Below are 20938 nucleotides of genomic sequence, written 5' to 3'. Positions count from 1 at the left end.
TTAATATGATTAGTGAAAGCACACAACAATTGCTGAGTATTATTGGCATGATGTCATGCTGGGCACTGAGGTTACACAGAAGTATAGAATATGGCCAATTTTTTTTTTTTTTATGTGAAGAAAATTTAAGAGAAGACAGCACAGTTTATTCTAACAATATGGAAACATTCATGGATCACAGAACAGATTGAACTGTAAACGAAGAGCAGGACTTAGACCCATGTAAAACAGAGAGCTGGTTTTGCTCTATAAGGCAGAGTTGAGTAGTTGTGACAGAGACCATATGGTTTGTGAAGGGGTTCAGAACAAGCCACCCTGGAATGTGCCACGTTAGCATGTAGATTCCATTGAGCTGAAGTGAACCAAGGCCCAAAAGACTCAGGAAGAGATTTTAAGTTCCTCTTAACACCTGAAGGAACTTAGAAGTGATGTAGGCATGCCAGGTCTGGGGACCTAAAGGGGGCCCCACGAGACCAGCCAAGAGAGCCCTGGGCTATATGCAAGATAGAAATCAAATGCAAGCTAGCAGGAAGTGAGACCAGAGTTTATTTAAGGTATAGAGAGAGTGCAGATACAGATAGAGTGTCTGGGAGAATCAGAAAGGAAAGGAGAGAGAGTCTTGTCTTTGCTTGGAGCCTGGGTTTTTCACTGAGGATAATGGTCTGGTGTGCATGTCCTGTCAGGTATCCAGAAATCAGGCAGAACAAGGACAAGTGTCCACGTGTCCTTCGTAAGTCACCAGTTCCTTGGAGCCAGGGGTCTTGGTGTTGAGATGTCTAGCACTGCTGGTCTGGCATACCCACAGGGTGGCCTCCTCTGGTCGTTCTTGCCCGGTTCTTCCTTAGATGTTATCTAGTATGCTGGAAACCTCTAAAGAAATCATGAACCCCTTGACTCTCACAAGTAAGACATAACTACAAGGCGTGTGTAAGATGGGAGTGCAGGTCCAAGGAGAAAAGAAGCAGGAAAAGGAGCAAAAAACAGATTTGTATGGAGTCCTTCAAATCTCAGAAGCCCTCCCTACCTCATGAGTCCTGGTCCTGGAAGAGAACTATCACTAGAGATAACTACAAAGAATCTGGGCTAGGTGTGGTAAGCTGGGGGTGCGGGGGAGGGGCGGGGGGGAAGCTCTGCAGGGTCTGGCGATCAGCTTCCTCTCTGTGTCCCATTGTCTCTGTCTAGCAGGGAAGACGGTTAACAAACATTTGCTCTTCCCCTTTGAAGTTTTAGGGACATCTACCTACTGCTCCTAAGCTCGGGATGGCATATAAGCCTCAATTGGCTGACTGCCCGTGGGCCTCCTACTCTTATGGCGCTCTCATATATACATAATCCAGTTTGCTTTTCTCCTGTTTATCTATTTCATTTGATTAATAGACCAGCCAAAAGTTCCCAGAATGAAAGAAGGGAAGAGTTTTCCTCCTCTATACTTGCAAAGCCTAAAATATTTGTGACCCGATCTTTAACACAAAATGTGTGCCTGTCTCTGAGCTAAAGGAGCAGCTTTACAGGCAGGACTGCTGATGTCCACAAAGGCTCAGTGGTGGGAGTGCAGGGTGATGAAGTAGAAGTAGTAGAAAAGTAAGGAGAGGTGGGATAGGGCCAGTTTGAGAGATTTTACATTAGACACTGAGATGCCACAGCCGTCTTCTGAGCCAGGGAGTAATTGTTAGAGTGCTCTCTAGAAAGGTTAATTTGGGAGCCATTAGTAAAATAGATTAGAATACAATATGCATAACTCAGGTAGAGAAGCAAGTTAGAAGATGATAGCAATGGTAAATATACGACGCAACATGCATCTAGTTCAGCAATGATTTAGGAATGAAAAGAAAAAACACCAACTCTAATATTTAATAATAATTAATACCAATAGGACTTTAAAAAGATCTCTTAATCTGAGCTTTATTCCAGGATTAGTAAACATGATTTGACCTGAAAATGTTATACAGAACCTTGTGCCTAATAGCAACCAATCACAAAATCCCCTCTTGAATGCGATGTTAACTCACTCCTCTATTAAGTCATTTATTCATTAAAAATTTATCCTGTGCCTACTATTTTCTAAGCACTAATTTTTTTTAAAGTTTATTTATTTTGAGAGAGACAGAGACAGCATGAGTAGCAGGGCAGAGAAAGAGGGAGAGAGAAAGAATCCCAAGCAGGCTCTGAGCTGCCAGCTTCACAGAGCCCAATAAGGGGCTCGAACTCACGAAACCATGACATCATGACCTGAGCCGAAACCATGAGTCAGACGCTTAACTAACTGAGCCACCCAGGCACCCCTCTAAGCACTGTTCTTGGTGAATGAAAGAACAGTGAACAAAAGAGAAAAACATTTCAGTCCTCATGGAGCTTACATTCTAGTAGGAAAGTAAAGAAACATGTAAAATATAACAAGGTTAGATGGTGACATGTCCTACTGGTAGAAAATAGGCAAGAGAGTTAAGTTATAAAGGGGAGAGCTTATTAAAAAGTAAGTTATTTTTTATATGGAATGGTGGGGAAAACTTCTCTAAGAAGGCAACATTTAAGCAGAGTACAAAGTGGTACAGGAGCGACCGATGTGGCTATCCAAGTAGAACAGCAAGTAGGAAACTCTTGAGCAGATTTGAGGAACATCAGGAAGACCAGTATAGCTAGAGTGAATCAGCGAGCAAGAGGCAGAGTAGTGGGAAATTAGAGGTACCGAGGGGGCACAAAGCCAGCGCCTAAAGTTTATGATGAGAATTGTGGTTCACACCCTAATCACAATGTGAAGCCACTGGATGATTCTGAACAGAGTAGTATGATCTGATTTTTTGAAAGGATCCTTGAAATAAGAAAGTGAGGACACAAGGCTGGATGGAAGCAGTGAGGCCAATTAAGAAACTATTTGCAGTAAATCAGGTGAGAGATGGATAGCTTAGACCATGGCAGTGGCAGTGAAGGTTGTGAGAATTAGTCAGACTCAAGATATTGTTGGGAGAGCTGACAGAATCTCCTGCTGGCAAGACAAAGAGAAGAGGGAATGAGGCCTCCAGAGTTTCTGGCCTGAGCACCTGGAAGGATGCAGTTGCAATGAATGAAGATGCAAGCATCTGCAGGAGAGACCAGCTGGGGTAGGAGAGATGTGGAGAAAGACTAGGAGTTTGTTTTTGTTTGTGCTAATTTGAGACGTTTACTACACGGCTAAGTGGAGATGATCAAGTTTGCAGTTGACAGTGAAATAATGATACCCCTTGATTTTCTCAAGCAGTGTCTGAAACCTGTCAAGAAGGCCTAAAGTGTGTGTTTGGAGAGCAGACTCCAACCAAAGGTATAAATTTGGAAATCATTAGCATAAAGATGTTATCTAGTACCATGATAATGGCTGAGACCAGCAAGGTATGAATTTAGGTACTGAGGAAGTCTGAGGATTGACTTCTGGATGCCTCCAAAGTTAAGACGTCAGGGAAATGAGGAGTTGGTAAGAGAAATAGATGAACAGTGGCTAGTTAAAGCCAAGGAAAACCAAAGGAGGGTGGTGTTCTAAAAGCCCCTTGAGAAAATATTTCCAGGAGGAAGAAGTGAGCAAATGTTTAAATGGTAAGTCATTGACAAGGGCCACTTAAGTGACAGAGGATAGGAGACTGAATTATAGGAGTTCAAGACAGAATGGAAGATACTGGGGTAATGAGCACTCTTTTACAAGAGTTATGATCTAAAAGGGAGCAGAGAAATGAAGTCATGGGAGGGTTTTCAAGGATGAGAGAAAATGCTATCCTTATGGTAATGACCCAGGAGAGATCAGGAGATTGGGGTTAACTACTGGTGTGATATCCCAGAATAGGCAGGTGTGGATGGTATCTAAGGCACAGTAGCAGGATTGGTCTTAGGCGCACAGACAGTTCATTCATATAAATGCAGCACAGCAGGAGTCAACATAGTGAACAAGCTTTCTCCGACACAGTTGTGTGTCCAGGAGCCAAGTTACTTTACCTCTCTATGCCTCTGGTCTCATTTGTGAAACGACAGTAAAAATGGTCCCTGGCTTATAGGGCTGTCATGGAGATTAAGTTAGCTGGCTTATGAAAAGTGCTTAGAATGATTTCTAGTGAACAGTCAGGGCTCTGTAGATGCCGGTTATTGTTATCATAGCAAGAGGAAGAAAGGTACAGGTGTGTAGGTGCAGACAGCAAGGGGGATGTGGTGGGAGAATGAAGGTACTCTCTTCTGATTGCTTTTATTCATTTACTTATCTTTTACTAAAATAGGAAGCAAAATAGGTCATTTGTTGGGACCGAGGAGAGAAATAAGTGTTAGATCTTTGAAAAGAGGGAAGGGGGGGCGCCTGGGTGGCGCAGTCGGTTAAGCGTCCGACTTCAGCCAGGTCACGATCTCGCGGTCCGTGAGTTCGAGCCCCGCGTCAGGCTCTGGGCTGATGGCTCGGAGCCTGGAGCCTGTTTTGGATTCTGTGTCTCCCTCTTTCTCTGCCCCTCCCCCGTTCATGCTCTGTCTCTCTCTGTCCCAAAAAAAAAAAAAAAAAAACGTTGAAAAGAGGGAAGGAGAGGTGTGAAATAGTTGTGTGGGAGAGCAGAAATGTACCTGGGTTAGGAAAATGTAGTAGAATTTTTTGGTAACATTTTATGCCCACTTGAAGTTTTGTGAAGATAAATTCAAAGTGAGAGATGGTTAAACTTTACTCCTTCTATGTTCTTCTTCTTGAGTCCAGATGAGGAGTGTGCATAAAGTTGAATTTAACTGGGGTTGGGGTTTTGCCAGAAGAGTAAAATTAAGGAAAGGTAAGAGACTTGATGGATGTACTCAAGAGAGTGATTATATAGCAATTGACAATGGACCTTTGCTGGTTGCAAAGAAGGAGATAAAAACTAAACTAAAGAAGGGACTAAAAACCAAACTTGACAGTGAAAAGATCATAGGATTAATAACTGTAGGCCTAAGGATTTCTGGAATCACAGCATTGAAGGGAGTGAGTTGGAAATATAAGAGACAGTAGTTGGAAAATGCAATACTGAAATAGTTATCAAGCAGGGGATGTAGTCCTAGGTAATAAGGTGTAAGGTATGCCAATGGGAGTGGATGAAGTCTTAGCTTGGGCTGCCTTAACAAAATACTACAGACTGGGGGGCGGGGGGGGCTTCAACTACAGGAGTTTATTTCTCATAGTTCTGGAAACTGGACATCCAAGACCCAAGCACTAGCAGAGGCAGGGAAGATGGTAACCTTCTTCATGTGTCCTCACACGGCCTTTTCTTGGTGCATGTGGGTGGAGAAAGAGAGGAAGCAAGATTTCTGGTGTCTTCTTATAAAAGTACTAATCCCATCATGAGGTCTGTACCCTCATGACCTCATCTCAACCTTATAACCTAAAGGCCTCATCTCCAAGTATCATCACATTGGGAGTAGTGCTTCAGCATATAAATTTGTGGGGGGACACACTTCAGCCCATAGAAGATGAAGACAGAGAGTGGGATCCAATCATCGGAGTAGAGGAGAAAAAGGAACTGAGTGGCTATTGGTTATTGGAGTGATCATCTATGAAATCATAGGAGCGGTGTTAGTGAAAGTAACTGTGACCTAGGATTTAAAATCCTTAACGAAAGGGGGTGACCTAGGATCTGTCGATAATTGCAACAAGGAAGGTGTTGTTTGGTATAGTCTGATGACATGAAATTCAGAGCTGAGTGTTTTTAGGAAGGAGTGAGGAAGATGATCACCTTCATGTCCACTGATAAGAGAAGTGTGAGAAGAAGTAGCTTCTATTTGAGGAAGCTGCAGAGAAAGCAAAATCCTCAAGTTAGACAATGAACAAGAAGGTTAGGATAGAACATTCATAGCAGAGACCCAATGAGACATTTACAGAAAAAGATATTCTGTTTACCTAAGTGCAAAAAGCTTCACTGGCCTTGAGGGATCAGTCACCTTAATTTGGGAGAGCTTTGGCCTTGCTTTTACAATTATATAAGAATCGCCTTATAGTCTGATTTCTCATTTATCAATGTGAGTTCCTGGTAATTGTGTATAACTAGTAAATAAGATGTCTAGTGCACTAGAGGAATCTATTTATTTAAAGAAGCACAGTGGTAAATCTTTCCATAAAGTACCATGTCTTTCTGAATCAGATTTCTCATGTTCTCTTTTGACTGATAGAACCGCCACAAGGAACAACTATGATCGTGATGAGGAGATCATCTATGCCAGCAGTGGGGGGGGAGGGTGTTCAAGGACTAGTGGGTATGGGGGCAGGTGCCAACAGTGGTAGTTAGCAGCTGTGCTGATGGCTGCAGCAAGGAGAATTTTAACCACTACTCAGGAGGGCAGCATTGGACCGAGACAGGGAACGGATACTGAATCAGCATTTCTTTTTTCTTTTTTCCTTTCCTTTCCTTTCCTTTCCTTTCCTTTCCTTTCCTTTCCTTTCCTTTCCTTTCCTTTCCTTTCCTTCCCTTCCCTTCCCTTCCCTTCCCTTCCCTTCCCTTCCCTTCCCTTCCCTTTTTCTTTCTTTCTTTCTTTCTTTCTTTCTTTCTTTCTTTCTTTCTTTCTTTCTCACTCTTTCTCTCTCTTTTGGTACTGTTGTTACCCACGTCATTCTGGTTTCTCATTTCCAAATTAATGTCTTCTGGGTTGACCTTGCATTCCCTCTTCATTAATATTATACTGATGATGGATAATGGCTATCTGTGAAAGGAAATTCTGGAATGCCACTCTGTCTTTCGCAAATCTAAACAAAAGTGATTTTGTTCACCAAAAATAAGCATTACTTTGCTGGAAGAGGGTGTATTCTGGAAGAATGGCTAACAATTTAAATATGAATGAGGAGAGATTTTTATAGCTTGTCAAGGTGGTGGAAGTGGAGGGAGAAAGTTTGCAGAATGTAAATGTTTAATGGTCTAAAAAGGATTGGCAAATGCTTGGTTCCAAGCTCCTCCTCCGTCCTTCACCCACCAAACCATAGCAGACACCAGTAATCAATCTTCTCATTCTTTCCCACTGAGCTCAAAGGAGGTCACACATTCTTGAATACATTTTTCCAGGCACCATTCCTAATCAATTGGCATAAGAAAAACAGGTAAAATCCAACCATCATCTCAGGTCTAGATGTTTTCTGTGTTTCATAGGAAATACAGTATCCTTGTTATGTTCTTTAAAGAGAATCACATTTGTGGACATTTGTAAATATTGCCGATTTATTCAGTAACATTTATTTTACGTTTTGACTATGAATTTTATTGTGTTCCATGAATGTGGGATATATTTTTCAATAGTTTGTAATGCAGGTATATTTATATAATGCTTTTGATATTGAGAGATGATTATTTGTGCAGTAAATTCTTTGTGGTGATAATAGTGATTATATATAAGATTTGGTTTAATAATTTGAAAACTATTTCTAATATACTAATTTATAAATAGACTTTAGTTAATGACATTATTTTATGTCTAGCATTTACATATGAATACATATTTGTTTATATTTTTCTATTACTTGTGATTTCAGTGAGAAATTTATCTTGGTAACTAAAATATCTTTAATTAAAATTCCATTGAATATAAATAATGCCTTTCATCATATAATTACATGGTTTAGAGTTTAGAGAGACCTTAGAAATTATCTATTCCACCCTAAAAAGTAATGCAGAAATTAACTTCTACAGTATTTCATTACAGGTAGTTACTCAAATTTCTCAAAATATGTTTGGTAAGAGGGAGGTCACTGTCTTTCTAGATAAGTTACCTCATCAAATACATACTGAGTATTATGGATGTTAGATCTATGGAGTCCACAAAGATGAAAAGACATGAATCTTGCTTTCATGGTAACAGTAAGCCAGATATAATACATATATAATTAACTTCAAATTATCTTGTGATCAGAGAATTCTACAAAATATGCTGATTACTTAATGTGTTCAACATCTGAAAATAAAGCTATTTGATATTGTCAATTCTACCTCCTATTTCTAAGCTTCTAGAAACTACTCTGTATCTGTTTCCTTTTCTCCCTTTTCTCCTCTTCTTTTCTACTTCACAACCTACTGCAAATTGTCTTCTGCTCAACTCTTCCACCAAAAATTCCTCTCACAAGGTCATCAGTGACCATTTTAACTGGAGATTAAAAAAAAAGTTTAGAGGTTTTTACTAGATCTTTTTGCTAACTTAATAGAGTTGGTACATTTCCTTGAAACTTTTTATTCCCTTGAAATCCATGACATCCTAGTTTTCTGCTTCTTTTACTCTAGGTAACTAAAGTAAGTAAGTGACAGAAACCTAATGTGTTTAATCCCTTTTTATTTCATATTGCCCAAAGCTTGGAGCTTCACAGATTTGGTGTCCTCCAGGAGAAGTTAGGCCAGTCAGCCATAAATCTTCAATAGCAGTGTATTATGGACGTTTTCTTTATGCAAGCATTCTTCAAAGGCACTGTGGGGGGAAAATGAGGAAGATGTATGTATATTCTGAAGGAATTTACAATCTACTGGGTACAATATAATCAGATTAATATACTATTAAGAAGGTTAAGGTACAAGCTATAAAAGAAGTAGTAAGTACTATTTGGAGAGTCTTTTCTGGAAATATGGACAACAAGACATTTAAAATAATTATTTAGTGGGGCACCTGGGTAGCTCTGTTGGTTAAGCGTCTGACTCTTGATTTCAACCAGGTCATGATCTCACAGTTCTGTGAGTTTGAGCCCCACATTGGGCTCTGTGCTGACAGCATGGAGCCTGGTTGGGATTCTGTCTCCCTCTCTCTCTGCCTCTCCTCTGTTTGCTCGCTGTCTCTCAAAAATAAACAAACACTAAAAAAATAATAATTATTTAGGAGGATGGTAGAAACATTAACTTTAGAATTTATGGAATCATATATGTTAGAAGTTTAAAGGTGACCACTAAAATCAGTGTTAACAATTTTTAGGAAGTAAAATGAAGGGGAAACATGAAGTTAACAGAAAATGAAGTTAAAATTCATTTTAAAAGTAGGACAATTAGAAAATTAAAATGTTAGGAATAAGTTCAAATATATTAGTAGCCATAATAAATGTAAATGGATTAAATTGCCAGTTAAAAGAAAAAGATGGTGAAACTTGATAAAATTTTTTTAATTCTTAGTACTACTAATGATCCATATGGAAACAAATCATCATTCTACCTCCTGCAGAAGTCACTTTAATATGGTTTAATATACAAAATGAGAGAAGCAAAATTTTCAGTCTCAGAAAAAAATAAAGGAGAACATGTAATGACTGAAAGATAAAGAAATATTTCTTAGATGAGGCATCATAGTACAAAATATGTGAGGAAGATGGTTAAGTCGACTTCATATGCATAAAATTATTTCATTTGTGTGAAGCATTATTGGACACTCATTGTAAGCTATAGTAGCATTATTTTTAAAATTCTATTTATCTAATTAAAACATAAAAAAAAACTTGAAAGATAAGCCAAAATTGAGCAAAGATATTTGAAAATATGAGTGATACAATATAGCATACAGAATTTTTAAAAATATAATTTATTGTCAAATTGGCTAACATACAGTGTATAAAGTGTGCTCTTGGTTTATGAGGTAGAATCCTGTGGTTCATCGCTTACATACAACACCCAGTGCTCATCCCAACAAGTGCCTTCCTCAATGCCCATCACCCATTTTCCCCTCTCTCCCACACCCCCATCAACCCTCAGTTCTCTGTATTTAAGGGTCTCTTATGGTTTGCCTCACTCCCTCTCTGTAACTATTTTTTCCCATTCTCTTCCCCTATCATCTTCTGTTAAGTTTCTCAAGATCCACATATGATTGAAAACATATATCTGTCCTTCTCTGACTGACTTATTTCACTCAGCCTAATACCTTCCAGTTCCATCCATGTTGCTGCAAATGGCATGATTTCATTCTTTCTCATTGCCAAGTAGTATTCCATTGTATATATAAACCACATCTTCTTTATCCATTCATCAGTTGATGGACATTTAGGCTCTTTCCATAATTTGACTATTGTTGAAAGTGCTGCTATAAACATTGGGGTACATGTGCCCCTATGAATCAGCACTCCTGTATCCCTTGGATAAATTCCCAGTAGTGCTATTGCTGGGTCGTAGGGTAGTTCTATTTTCAATTTTTTGAGGAACTTCCACCCTGTTTTCCAGAGCGGCTGTACCAGTTTACATTCCCACCAACAGTGCAAGAGGGTTCCTGTTTCTCCACATCCTTGCCAGCATCTGTAGTTTCCTGATATGTTCATTTTAGCCACTCTGACCAATGTGAGGTGGTATCTCAGTGTGGTTTTGATTTGTATTTCCCTGATGATGAGTGATCTTGAACATCTTTTCATGTGTCTGTTGCCCATCTGGATGTCTTCTTTTGAAAAGTAGCTATTCATGTCTTCTGCCAATTTCTTCACTGGATTATTTTTTTTTCAGGTGTTGAGTTTGGTAAATTCTTTATAGATTTTGGATACTAACCCTTTATCTGATATGTCATTTGCAAATATCTTTTCCCTTCCATCGGTTGCCTTTTAGTTTTGTTGATTGTTAGTTTTGTTGATTTCTTGTGTTGAGCAAGAAATTGCTGAGGCTGAGGTCAAAGAGGTTGTTGCCTGCTTTCTTTTCTAGGGTTTTGATGGTTTCATGTTTCACATTTAGGTCTTTCAGCCATTTTGAGTTTATTTTTGTGTATGGTGTAATAAAGTGGTCTAGTTTCATTCTTCTGCATGTTGCTGTCCAGTTCTCCTAGCACCATTTGCTAAAGAGACTGTCTTTTTTCCATTGGATGCTCTTTCCTGCTTTGTCAAAGATTAGTTGGACATACATTTGGGTTCTCTAGTCTATTCCATTGGTCTATGTGTCTGTTTTTGTGCCAATACCATACTGTCTTGATGATTACAGCTTTGTAGTAGAGACTAAACTCTGGGATTGTAATGCCTCCCACTTTGGTTTTCTTCTTCAATATTACTTTGGCTAATCTGGGTCTTTTGTGGTTCCATACAAATTTTAGGATTGTTTGTTCTAGCTTTGAGAAGAATGCCAGTGCAATTTTGATTGGGATTGCATTGAATGTGTAGATTGCTTCGGGTAGTATTGACATTTTAACAATATTTATTCTTCCAATCCATGAGCACGGAATGTTTTTGGCATACAGAATTTTTAATGTTTATTTGTTTTTGAGAGAGAGAGAGAGAAACAGAGAGACAGAGCATGAGTGGGGGAGGGGCAGAGAGAGAGGGAGACACAGAATGTGAAGCAGGTTCCAGGCTCTGAGCTGTCAGCATAGAGCCTGATGCAGGGCTCAAACTCATGAGCCACGAGATCATGACCTGAGACGAGGTCGGATGCTTAACTGATTGAGCCACCCAGGCGTCCCTAGCATATAGAATTTTTAAAAAGTACTAATATATATGTGAGAAAAAGACAACTTAATTGAAAAGTTGGTAAAATAGATGAATAGGAAATTTTTAGGAGAAGAAAGATAAGTGACTAATAAGCTTGTTTAAGTTCATATATAATCTGGAGAGTATAAATTAAAACTACAATGCGAAACAAGTCATATCTCTCACATTAACCAAAAATGAAAAAGCCCTGAAAATACCAAATTTCAGTGAGAATGTGGAGCAATGAGAACAGTGCTGAAAGTAAATATTGGAACAGATTCTACAACTTGGTAATTTAACTTCTAGATATATAAACTCAGAAAAAACTCTGGAATATATGGGTAAGGAAGTGGTTTTAGCAACATTATTTGTAATAGTATAAAGAAGGAGAAGCAATTTAAATGTCTGTCAACATAGAGATTAGATTAAAAATTGTATATTATAATGGAATATTCTAATGAGTAGACATAAATTTGGATTACATGTATCAGCAAAGCTAAATATTGAGCACCCTCATCCAAATACTCTATTTTTTTAAAAAGTTTTTATTTTAATTCCAAGTGTTATACTAGTTTCAGGTGTCCATTATAGTGATTCATCAATTCCATACATCACTCTATACTTATACAAGTGTACTCTTTAATCCTCATCACCTATTTAGCCCATATCTCATTCCCCTCCCCTCTGGTAACTATCAGTTCTCTATATAATTAAGAGTCTGTTTCTTGATCTCTCTCTCTCTCTCTCTCTCTCTCTCTCTCTCTCTTTTTCCTTTTGCTTGTTTGTTTTGTTTCTTAAATTCCACATTTGAGTGAACTCCTATGGTATTTGTCTTTCTATGACTTATTTCACTTGGCATTATACTCTTTAGCTCCATCTACGTTATTATAAATGCCCCATCCAAAATCTTCTAAGTCATAGGATAAGATATACAGCATGACATTATTTTAGTACATTTTGTAAAATGAAAACTATATATTATTTATAAATACATACTTACAGGGGTGCCTGGGTAGCTCAGTCAGTTAAGCGTCTGACTTCAGCTCAGGTCATGATCTCGCAGTTGGTGGGTTCAAGCCCCATGTTGGGCTCTGTGCTGACATCTCAGAGCCTGGAGCCTACTTTGGATCCTGTGTCTCCCTCTCTCTCTCTGCCCCTCCCCCACTTACATTCTGTCTCTCTCTGTATCTCAAAAATGAATGTTAAAAAAATTTTTTTACATACACATATAGCAAAATTATAAAGATTGCGTGTGAGTGAAAAATACCAAAATTATGGTCATGATTACCTCTATGAAAGAGGGAAAACTCCCTTGGGGAAGGGTAAACCGAGATCTTCAACTATGTTTTTAATTTTTTATTTGTTACTTACATTCCTGTCTATACCTTCTTTTGTATTTGAAATATTTTAAAAATACGTGGTTTTTAAAGGACTAAGAATTGGGAGAAAGTAGAGAGATCAATTTCGGAAGCAATCAAGGGAAGTAACAAACTAGCCAAAGAAGCAAAGGGATGAAAGGTAGAGATGAAGTGAAGAGGGCACCACAAGGAGGGATAACACCAAGAGCTACTGCCCTGAAACTGGGAGCAAACTCAGAGAACTAAGGATGGCTTGGTTCCAGTTGAACATGGAGATAGAGACCAGAAGGAAATATAATATAGAATGCTTCACGAAAAATCTTTGTTTATTAGGGTTTCTGTTTTTTTCATATACAATGAGAAGATATTTAGGGATTTTTAACAAAGAATTATAAGATTTTGTGTGTGCTTTAGAAAGACTAAAATGGCACAGAATAAATCAAGACTGAGAATGTAAAAATGATGAATCTGATATGTGAAGCATACTTGAGAGACCACTGCAATATTCCAGGCAAGAGATGATGAAGTACCTGTAGCTATGACAGTGGCACTTGAAGTGGGAAAGAAAACATGGGCAGGATAAAGAACACAGAGATGAGAATTAAAAGATTCAGAGTCTGATGGAGCATTGGGTGTGGGGATGACATGGATGATTCACAGATAACTGCAACCTTTTGAGGCTAGGTGAAATTATTGTTATGCCATTAATAGAAATAGAAATATAGTAGAATGTACTGGTTTTGAAAATAAAGTTCAGTTTTAAATACATTGAATTTTACATATTCTTTATAGAGATACTGAGAAGGCAGCTAAGTACCTTGTATCTGTTCCATGGTGATATTAGAAGACAGGTAATTATGATTCCACCCAAAGACAACAAAGAAAATATTGGTAGAAACAATATTCTGGAATGAGTTCTGGAATGACTATTTTTAGGATGCTAGGAGAGAACCAGAAAGAGTTGTGTAATCAGTAGCTAAAAAGGAACTAAGTCCATTGTCATAGCATCATGCTGAACTAAGGGGAGAGAACTAGAACTGAATTAGATGATTCATAGGTTGCCTGTGTCTATTGAGAAAATACCTTAAAAATAATGACTAAAAATGTTGTGTATTGTTTAAAAACAATTTGCTTAAACATTGCTTAGAAATAAATGGTGAAAACCTGAAAGCTTTTCCTCTAAGATCAGGAACAAGACAATGATGTCCACTCTCACCACCTTTATTCAGTATAGTACTGGCAGTCCTTATCACAGCAGTCAGACAAGAAAAATAAAATAAAAAGCATCCAAATTGGTAAGGAAGAGGTAAAACTGTCATTATTTGCAGATGAAATGATAACTTATATAGAAAACCCTAAGGATTCCACCAAAAAAGAACTAACAAATGAACTCAGTGAGGTTACAGGATACAAAATTAATATATAGTAATCTGTCCTGTTTTTATACACTAATGACAAAGTAGCAGAAGGAGAAATTAAGAAAGCAATCCCATCTATAATTCCATTAAAAAGAAAGTACCAAAAAGAAAAATAATAAAATACTCAAAAAGAAGTTTAACCAAGGTGAAAGATATGTACTCTAAAACCTGTAAGACATTGAAGAAATTGAAAACAAAAAGAAATAGATATACCATGTTCATGGATAGGAAGAATTAATGTTGTTAAAGTGTTCATACCACCCAAAGAAATCTACATATTCAGTTCAAATTCTATCAAAATACCAATAGTATTTTTAACAGAACTAAAACAAATAGTCCTAAAATTTGTATAGAACCACAAAAGACACCAAATGGCTAAAGCAGTCTTGAGAAAAGAATAACAAAGCTGGAGGTCTCACAATCCCAGATTTCAAGCTATGCTACAAAGCTATAATAATCAAAACAGTACAGTACTGGCACAAAAATAGACACATAGATCAATGAAACAGAATCGAGAGTCCAGATAAACCCGTGCTTATATGACCAATTAATCTATGACAAAGGAGGTAAGAATATACAATGGAGGAAAGACAGTTTTCTTTCATAAATGATGTTGGGAATACTGGACAGCTATGTGCAAATGAAATTAAACTGGACTATTTTCTTAGAGCACATACAAAAATAAAATGGCTTAAAGATCTAAATATAAGATCTGAAAACATAAAGCTCCTAAAAGAAAATATAGGCAGTGATCTCTTGGAAGTTGACCTTTTTTTCTACATATGTTTACTCAGACAAGGGAAACACAAAAGAAAAAATAAACTGTTAGGACCACATCAAACTATAAAGCTTTTGCACAGTGAAGGAAACCATCAACAAAGTGAAAAGGCAACCTACTGAATGGGAGATGATATTGTGAATGATATATGTGATAAGCAGTTAACATCCAAAATATGTAAAGACCTCATGCAACTCCACATGATAAAATCCCCAAATAATCTGATTAAAAATAGGCAGAGGAACTGAATAGCCATTTGTCTGAAGAAGACATGAAGATGGCCGATAGACACATGAAAAGGTATTCAACATGACTAATCGTCAGTGCAAATCAAAACTGCAATGAGATATCACCTCACACCTGTCAGAATGGCTTGTATCAAAAAGACAAGAAATAACAAGTATTGGTGAGGATGCAAAGAAAAGGGAAACCTCGTGAACTTTTGGTAGGAATGCAAATTGGTGTAGCCAAAGCAGTATGGAATTTCCTCAAAAAATTAAAAATAGAAATACTATATGATCCAGTAAATCCACTGCTGACTATTTACCCAAAGAAAATGAAAACATTAATTCAAAAAGATACAGGCAGCCCTGTGTTTGTTGCAGCATTATTTACAATAGCCAAGATATTGAGGCAACCTAAGTGTCCAATGATAAATGAATGAATAAAGAAGATATATATATGGGGAAAAAATATATATATATACACACACACATACATATACATACATACATGCATATGCCATATATATATATAATGGAATATTACCTAGCCATTAAAAAGCAATGAAATCTTGCCATTAACAACACCATGGTTGGACATATAAGATATTATGCTAAGTGAAATAAGTCACAGATATACCATATGATTTCACTTACATGTGGAATCTAAAAGAAACCAAACAAAAACAGAAACATACTCATAAATATAGAGAACAAACCAGTAGTTGCCAGAGGGGAGGAGTGGTGGGGGATACCTAAAATAGGTGAAGAAGATTAAGAGGTACAAATTTCCAGTTATAAAATGAACAAGTCACAGGGATTACAAGTACAGCATAAGGAATGTAGTCAGTAATATTGTAATAACTTTGTATGGTGACAGATGGTAACTACACTTATCATGGTGAGCATTGTATAATGTCAAATGTCAAAATCACTATGTTGTACACTTGGAACTAATACAACCTGGTATGTCAACTGTACTTCAATACAAAAGGAAATTTATGTACTGAAGAAAACTTTAATAAAGTTCTCATTGTAACTCAGTTTTTAAGCACATAATATTTCTAATGCTATTTTAATTGATTTTGACATTTGGTTCCAATTATTTGACCGATGATTTCTTACTTCCCTTCCTATTTATCACTCTTACAGGGATTTTCTCATCTTCAGAGCATTTACCAAAACAATAGTTTCCAGAAATAGTTACAGGACAAATGAAGTGTAGTGAAACAGTCTCAGTTCATTTTTCCCATTGACGGAGGCACCTTCCAAAGCCCTGAAGTTTTAAAAATGACCTCGCTGTAGTGATTTTAGCAATAATGCTCTTATGTTCACCTATTTTAGCTACATCCATTGAATCAATGGAATTAGTTTTTCTTTTTAACTGTGGTCATCAATCTGGCAGTACATGACATACCCCGTAACCTTAGATATGACAATGTAATTTTGACATTCCATGTACTTGTCTGTTATCTAGAATATTTGTATGATCTAATTCATATCTTTACAGATGCAACAATTGTTTTCTCCTTAAGGTATTTCTCTAAAAAAAAAAGTCATTATAAATCCTAAGTATTTGGCATATGGTTTAAAAAATTTGTATTTGTTCAACTATTATTTCCAAATGCAAAATGATCATAGATTCTTAAATCTGGAAGAGGCCTTATAGAAAATTAACCTGCATCATTTGACACTTGAGGAATGAAGAGCCCAGAAAGATTAGAGGACAACATAAAAGTCACATGGTGTGTTAACACATCATATGCGATTCAGAATTACATAGTTACAAGGACCAGCATATAATAAAATGATTAAAAAATGACTTGCATATGTTGGACATTCTAAATATTACTAGCCATCCCCCATGGACGTCAAACTGTATTAAGAGCTGATGAGAAAACAAAAGGAGGTGGTAACATTGTTCCTTTCTTCTAGGAGGTACATACTTGGTAAAAATCTTTGCTGTGTGATCTGCAGATTTAATAACGAAAGTTGTCAGTGTTGGATGAAGGAAAAACAAATGAATGATTTTAGTTAACAAAATGCCTTTTCTCCATTCCATGGTAAAATTACTGTCAAGCCAATCAAGGCATTTTATAGATTAATATTTTTTACTATATTAAAAAAAAATTTTAATGTTTATTTTTGAGAGAGAGAGTGAAAGCGAGTGGGGGAGGGGCAGAGAGAGAGGGAGACGCAGAATCCGAAACAGGCTCTAGGCTCTGAGCTGTCAGCACAGAGATGGACACGGGGCTTGAACCCACAAACCGTGAGATCATGACCTGAGCTAAAGTCGAACACTTAACCGACTGAGCTACCCAGGTGGCCCTAGATTAATATTTTTTTAACAAAGCTGTCAGACCCATTATCATGGACCAGATGCTTTGAGGGTTCACTCAACCAAAAAAAAAAAAAAAATTGTTGTCAAAAAGGCTTGACCAAGGAGGATTGGGAAATTTAGCTAGATTTTTCTCCCTTTTTCCTTCATTTAGGAAGTATTTGTACTTCTCATTCAATACTAGAAAGGGGGTGGTGCACCAAGGCCCTTTGAAGAGTAGATATGAAAACAGTAGATCTTAAATAATCCAGTGGTACAAACTTTTGAAAAAATTATAAAATTTAAGCTTAACTCAGGTTAGCACTTCAGGTTGTCATAGATTAGATACATTTTGGGGAAGGAGGTAATGGTTAATAAAAGAATTTACTGCTAAAATAGAGAAATTTATAGTGTACTTCTCTCTAGTTTTTCCTTCTAAATCATATATTTGAGTTTTTTTTTTTTAATTGATTTGAGACATGTGTAGCAGGAAAGGGAAGAGTGAACCATTAGAAAAGTAACCACAGTAAACTGTGCCAACGTGACATTAAGCCATAATGACTAAGGGATACTAATAAAATTTTGGACTAAGATTAATTTTCAGGAAACTATTCAAATTAGTTCCATTTAGCGTTGAATACATGCTTGGGTACATTACCCTTACTTAAGACCTGAAAAGTATGCATTCCCACAGAGTAGTAAGCTATTCTAGATCTGGCCACGGTGTGGAGATGTTGCAACACAGAATCACCTTGCCATTACAGAGGAATGCTGAGTTCTCGTATTGGAACTTGGATTTCCACTGCCTGAATGAATTTTCCTTTTCATTTTGTAACATCTTATACAAGTGCTTCCATTTTCCAGTATAAGTTCGTAAGTATGTGTGGCACACTTTTTTGGAGGGAACATTAGAATTTCTGAGCATCTGGTACCCTTAAGTGTTCACATGCAATAAGATGCTTTTAACTGGTCCCCCATACTACCACTTAGGAATCCACATAATGCTAAGCGAACCAATTTCAATGTATGTAGTGCTCTTGAAAAACCCACTAGCGCATGTGAAATAATAGCAAATACCACCACAGTTTGTAGGTTTCATCTAAGAATGGAATTTGTTGTAAAAAGCATTCATGGATTCATGTGCGAATCTAGCTATTCCTTCATTCCATAAACACGGAGTGCCCACTCTGTACCAGGCACCTTTCCTGGATAAGGGGAGAGAGACAAAATGACTTGATACCCACTTACTGGAATAGAGTGACATTAAAAGGATATGCAAGTACATATTATCGTGCAAGATAAATGTACTGAAGGGAAAATAAAGAATATAATGAAGTATTATAAGCTAATTCAGATGGAAGAAAGGAAGGAGGGAGGTGATGGGTAGGCAGGTGAAAGTGTTCCCAGGAAGAGGGAACAGCGTTTGGTGAGGTCATGGTTGGGGGGGGGTGTAGTTTGGCAAGGTTAACAAACTAGAAGAATGTTACCAGGTTACTAGGGCTTGAGCTTGTTGAAGACGGTGGGACTAGAATGGCAGGAGGTGACCTGCCAAGTCAGGGGCCAGAACATTAAGGTGAGTGAAATGACAAGGACTGTTACATTTTATTTCAAGCTCTGTGGGAAGTCTTTGGAGGAATTGTAAGAGAGTAATAAAATTTTGCTTTTTGCTTCCTGCCATGCTATGTAAATTCCAACACTAAATGTTAAGAATTTTAAGGATATTTTACTAGCTTTCTTTTTTCTTCAATTTTATATTTCTTTTTGCAGAAAATACTTTAGACAGGAGATGCTTGAAGTTTAAAATCTAAGTTTTTTGCATAAAAAAATATATATATTCCTTTGAAAATATCTTTTGATTTTGCTGACAATATCCTACTTTTCCATTGCAACATAATTCTCCAGTCTGCAATGGGTTTGGGTAATTTGATAGCTGAAAGGAGTAAAGGAGTTTACCTTGAAAAAAACTGGGTCATTAAATTACTAAACTATATTTTAGCAATGTATTTATTATTCACGGGAAAAAAGAGCCAAAGGGAAAAAAAAAAAAAAGGAAGAAGTAGAAGAAGAATTCCAAAGATTGAGTACAATACATAATTTGAAGGAATGTAGATCCTTTAAGTTGAGCTGAGTATCTTTTGGCAGGCAGTAAGGAAGCCATGTTCGTCTCTGTTAAATGAATTTGCTTTGTCACTCTGTGCAAACTATTAAGCATTCTTTTGCACTCTCTGAGAATTTCCACACAGTGTGTCTCGGAGAGTGATTGTACATGCTGAAGTGACTGAAGGTGTATCAGAATTGGCTACGAGTTTTTTTTTTTTTAAGTTTATTTATTTATTTTGAGAAAGACAGCCTGAGCAAGGGAGAGGCAGAGAAAGAGGGAGAGAGATTCCCAAGCAGGCTCTGCCCTGTCTGCACAGAGCACAACTTGGGGCTCCATCTCATGAACTGTGACATCATGACCTGAACAGAAACCAAGAGTCAGACATTTAATCGGCTGAGCTACCCAGGCACCCCAAAAAGTTCTTTAATAAGTTAAATATTGTCCACACCCACCAGCTGCAAAGCTGCAACATAATGGAAAAAGCAATAGAATGATAAGGAGTGAATATTAATTATAAGGATGAAATTAAGATACAGTGTTTGCTCAAGTTGAAATCCACTTGTAATCCACACTCAGGATAGAAGGAATATTTACAGAAATAGATACATGTGTGAAGAATACACAGGTTTGGTGGAATTCATCTCCTTAATGCTTTTTAAAGTGACATTTCAAAGAACTTAAACTGGGAATGAAGTTCTTTTATATTTGCCCACATACCATTGTTGATGTTCTTTCTCTTGTGTAGATTCAAGGTTTCATCTGGTGTCATTTTTCTTTGGCCTGTAGAACTTCCTTTATCTTTTTTTTTTTTTTCCTAGTCCAGGTCTGCTATGAATTTTCTCAGCTTTTTTTGAGAATTTCTTCAACCTAGAATTCTTCTGGGTACAGAATTCTAGGCTGACCTTTTGTTTTCTGTCTGCATTTTAAAGATATGGTCCTGTTCCCTTATTTCTGACAATGAGAAGCCTGAAGTCATTCTTATCTTTGCCCTCCATACAGAATGTATCTTTACCCCTTCTCCCCTCTCTGGCCGTTTTTAAAACTTCCTCTTTATCACTTGTTTGCAGAAATTTAATTATGACATTCTCAGGGTAGCTTTTTTAAAATTTTCTTTTTATCTTGCTTAGGACTTGTTAAGGTTTTGGAGTCTGTGAGTTTATATTTTTTATCAAATCCGAAAAATTTCTCTTGTCATTTCTTCAAAGATTTTTTTTCTATTCTACCTTTCCCTCCCACCTTTTTTTTCCTACTCAAGACTCCACAAGACATATATGTTAGGCTGCTTGATATTGTCCTACAGGACAATGAGGCTCTGTTAATTTAGTTTAATTTAATTTTTCTATGATATTGGACAGTTTACAGTTTCTATTTTTGTGTCTTCCAGTTTATATCTTTTCTCAC

General features: G+C 37.1%; 1 protein-coding gene and 1 long non-coding RNA gene across 2 annotated transcripts in view; one reads left to right on the top strand and one right to left on the bottom strand.

Annotated features, from left to right (window-relative positions):
* The window catches only part of CSNKA2IP (casein kinase 2 subunit alpha' interacting protein), a 262755-nt gene that overhangs the window by 9717 nt on the left and 232100 nt on the right, over window positions 1-20938 (top strand). The gene's annotated exons all lie outside the window — the stretch shown is intronic.
* Window positions 8252-20343, bottom strand: LOC131512677 (uncharacterized). Its single transcript, XR_009262240.1, has 2 exons — window positions 20255-20343; window positions 8252-8400 (listed from the first exon to the last, which is right to left on the bottom strand). It is a non-coding gene; the product is annotated as an uncharacterized LOC131512677 (long non-coding RNA).

Source organism: Neofelis nebulosa, chromosome 5 (genome assembly GCF_028018385.1).
Source record: "Neofelis nebulosa isolate mNeoNeb1 chromosome 5, mNeoNeb1.pri, whole genome shotgun sequence".
Lineage (NCBI taxonomy): Eukaryota > Metazoa > Chordata > Mammalia > Carnivora > Felidae > Neofelis > Neofelis nebulosa.
Note: the sequence above shows the minus strand (reverse complement) of the source record. Positions and strands in the feature narration are given on the sequence as shown.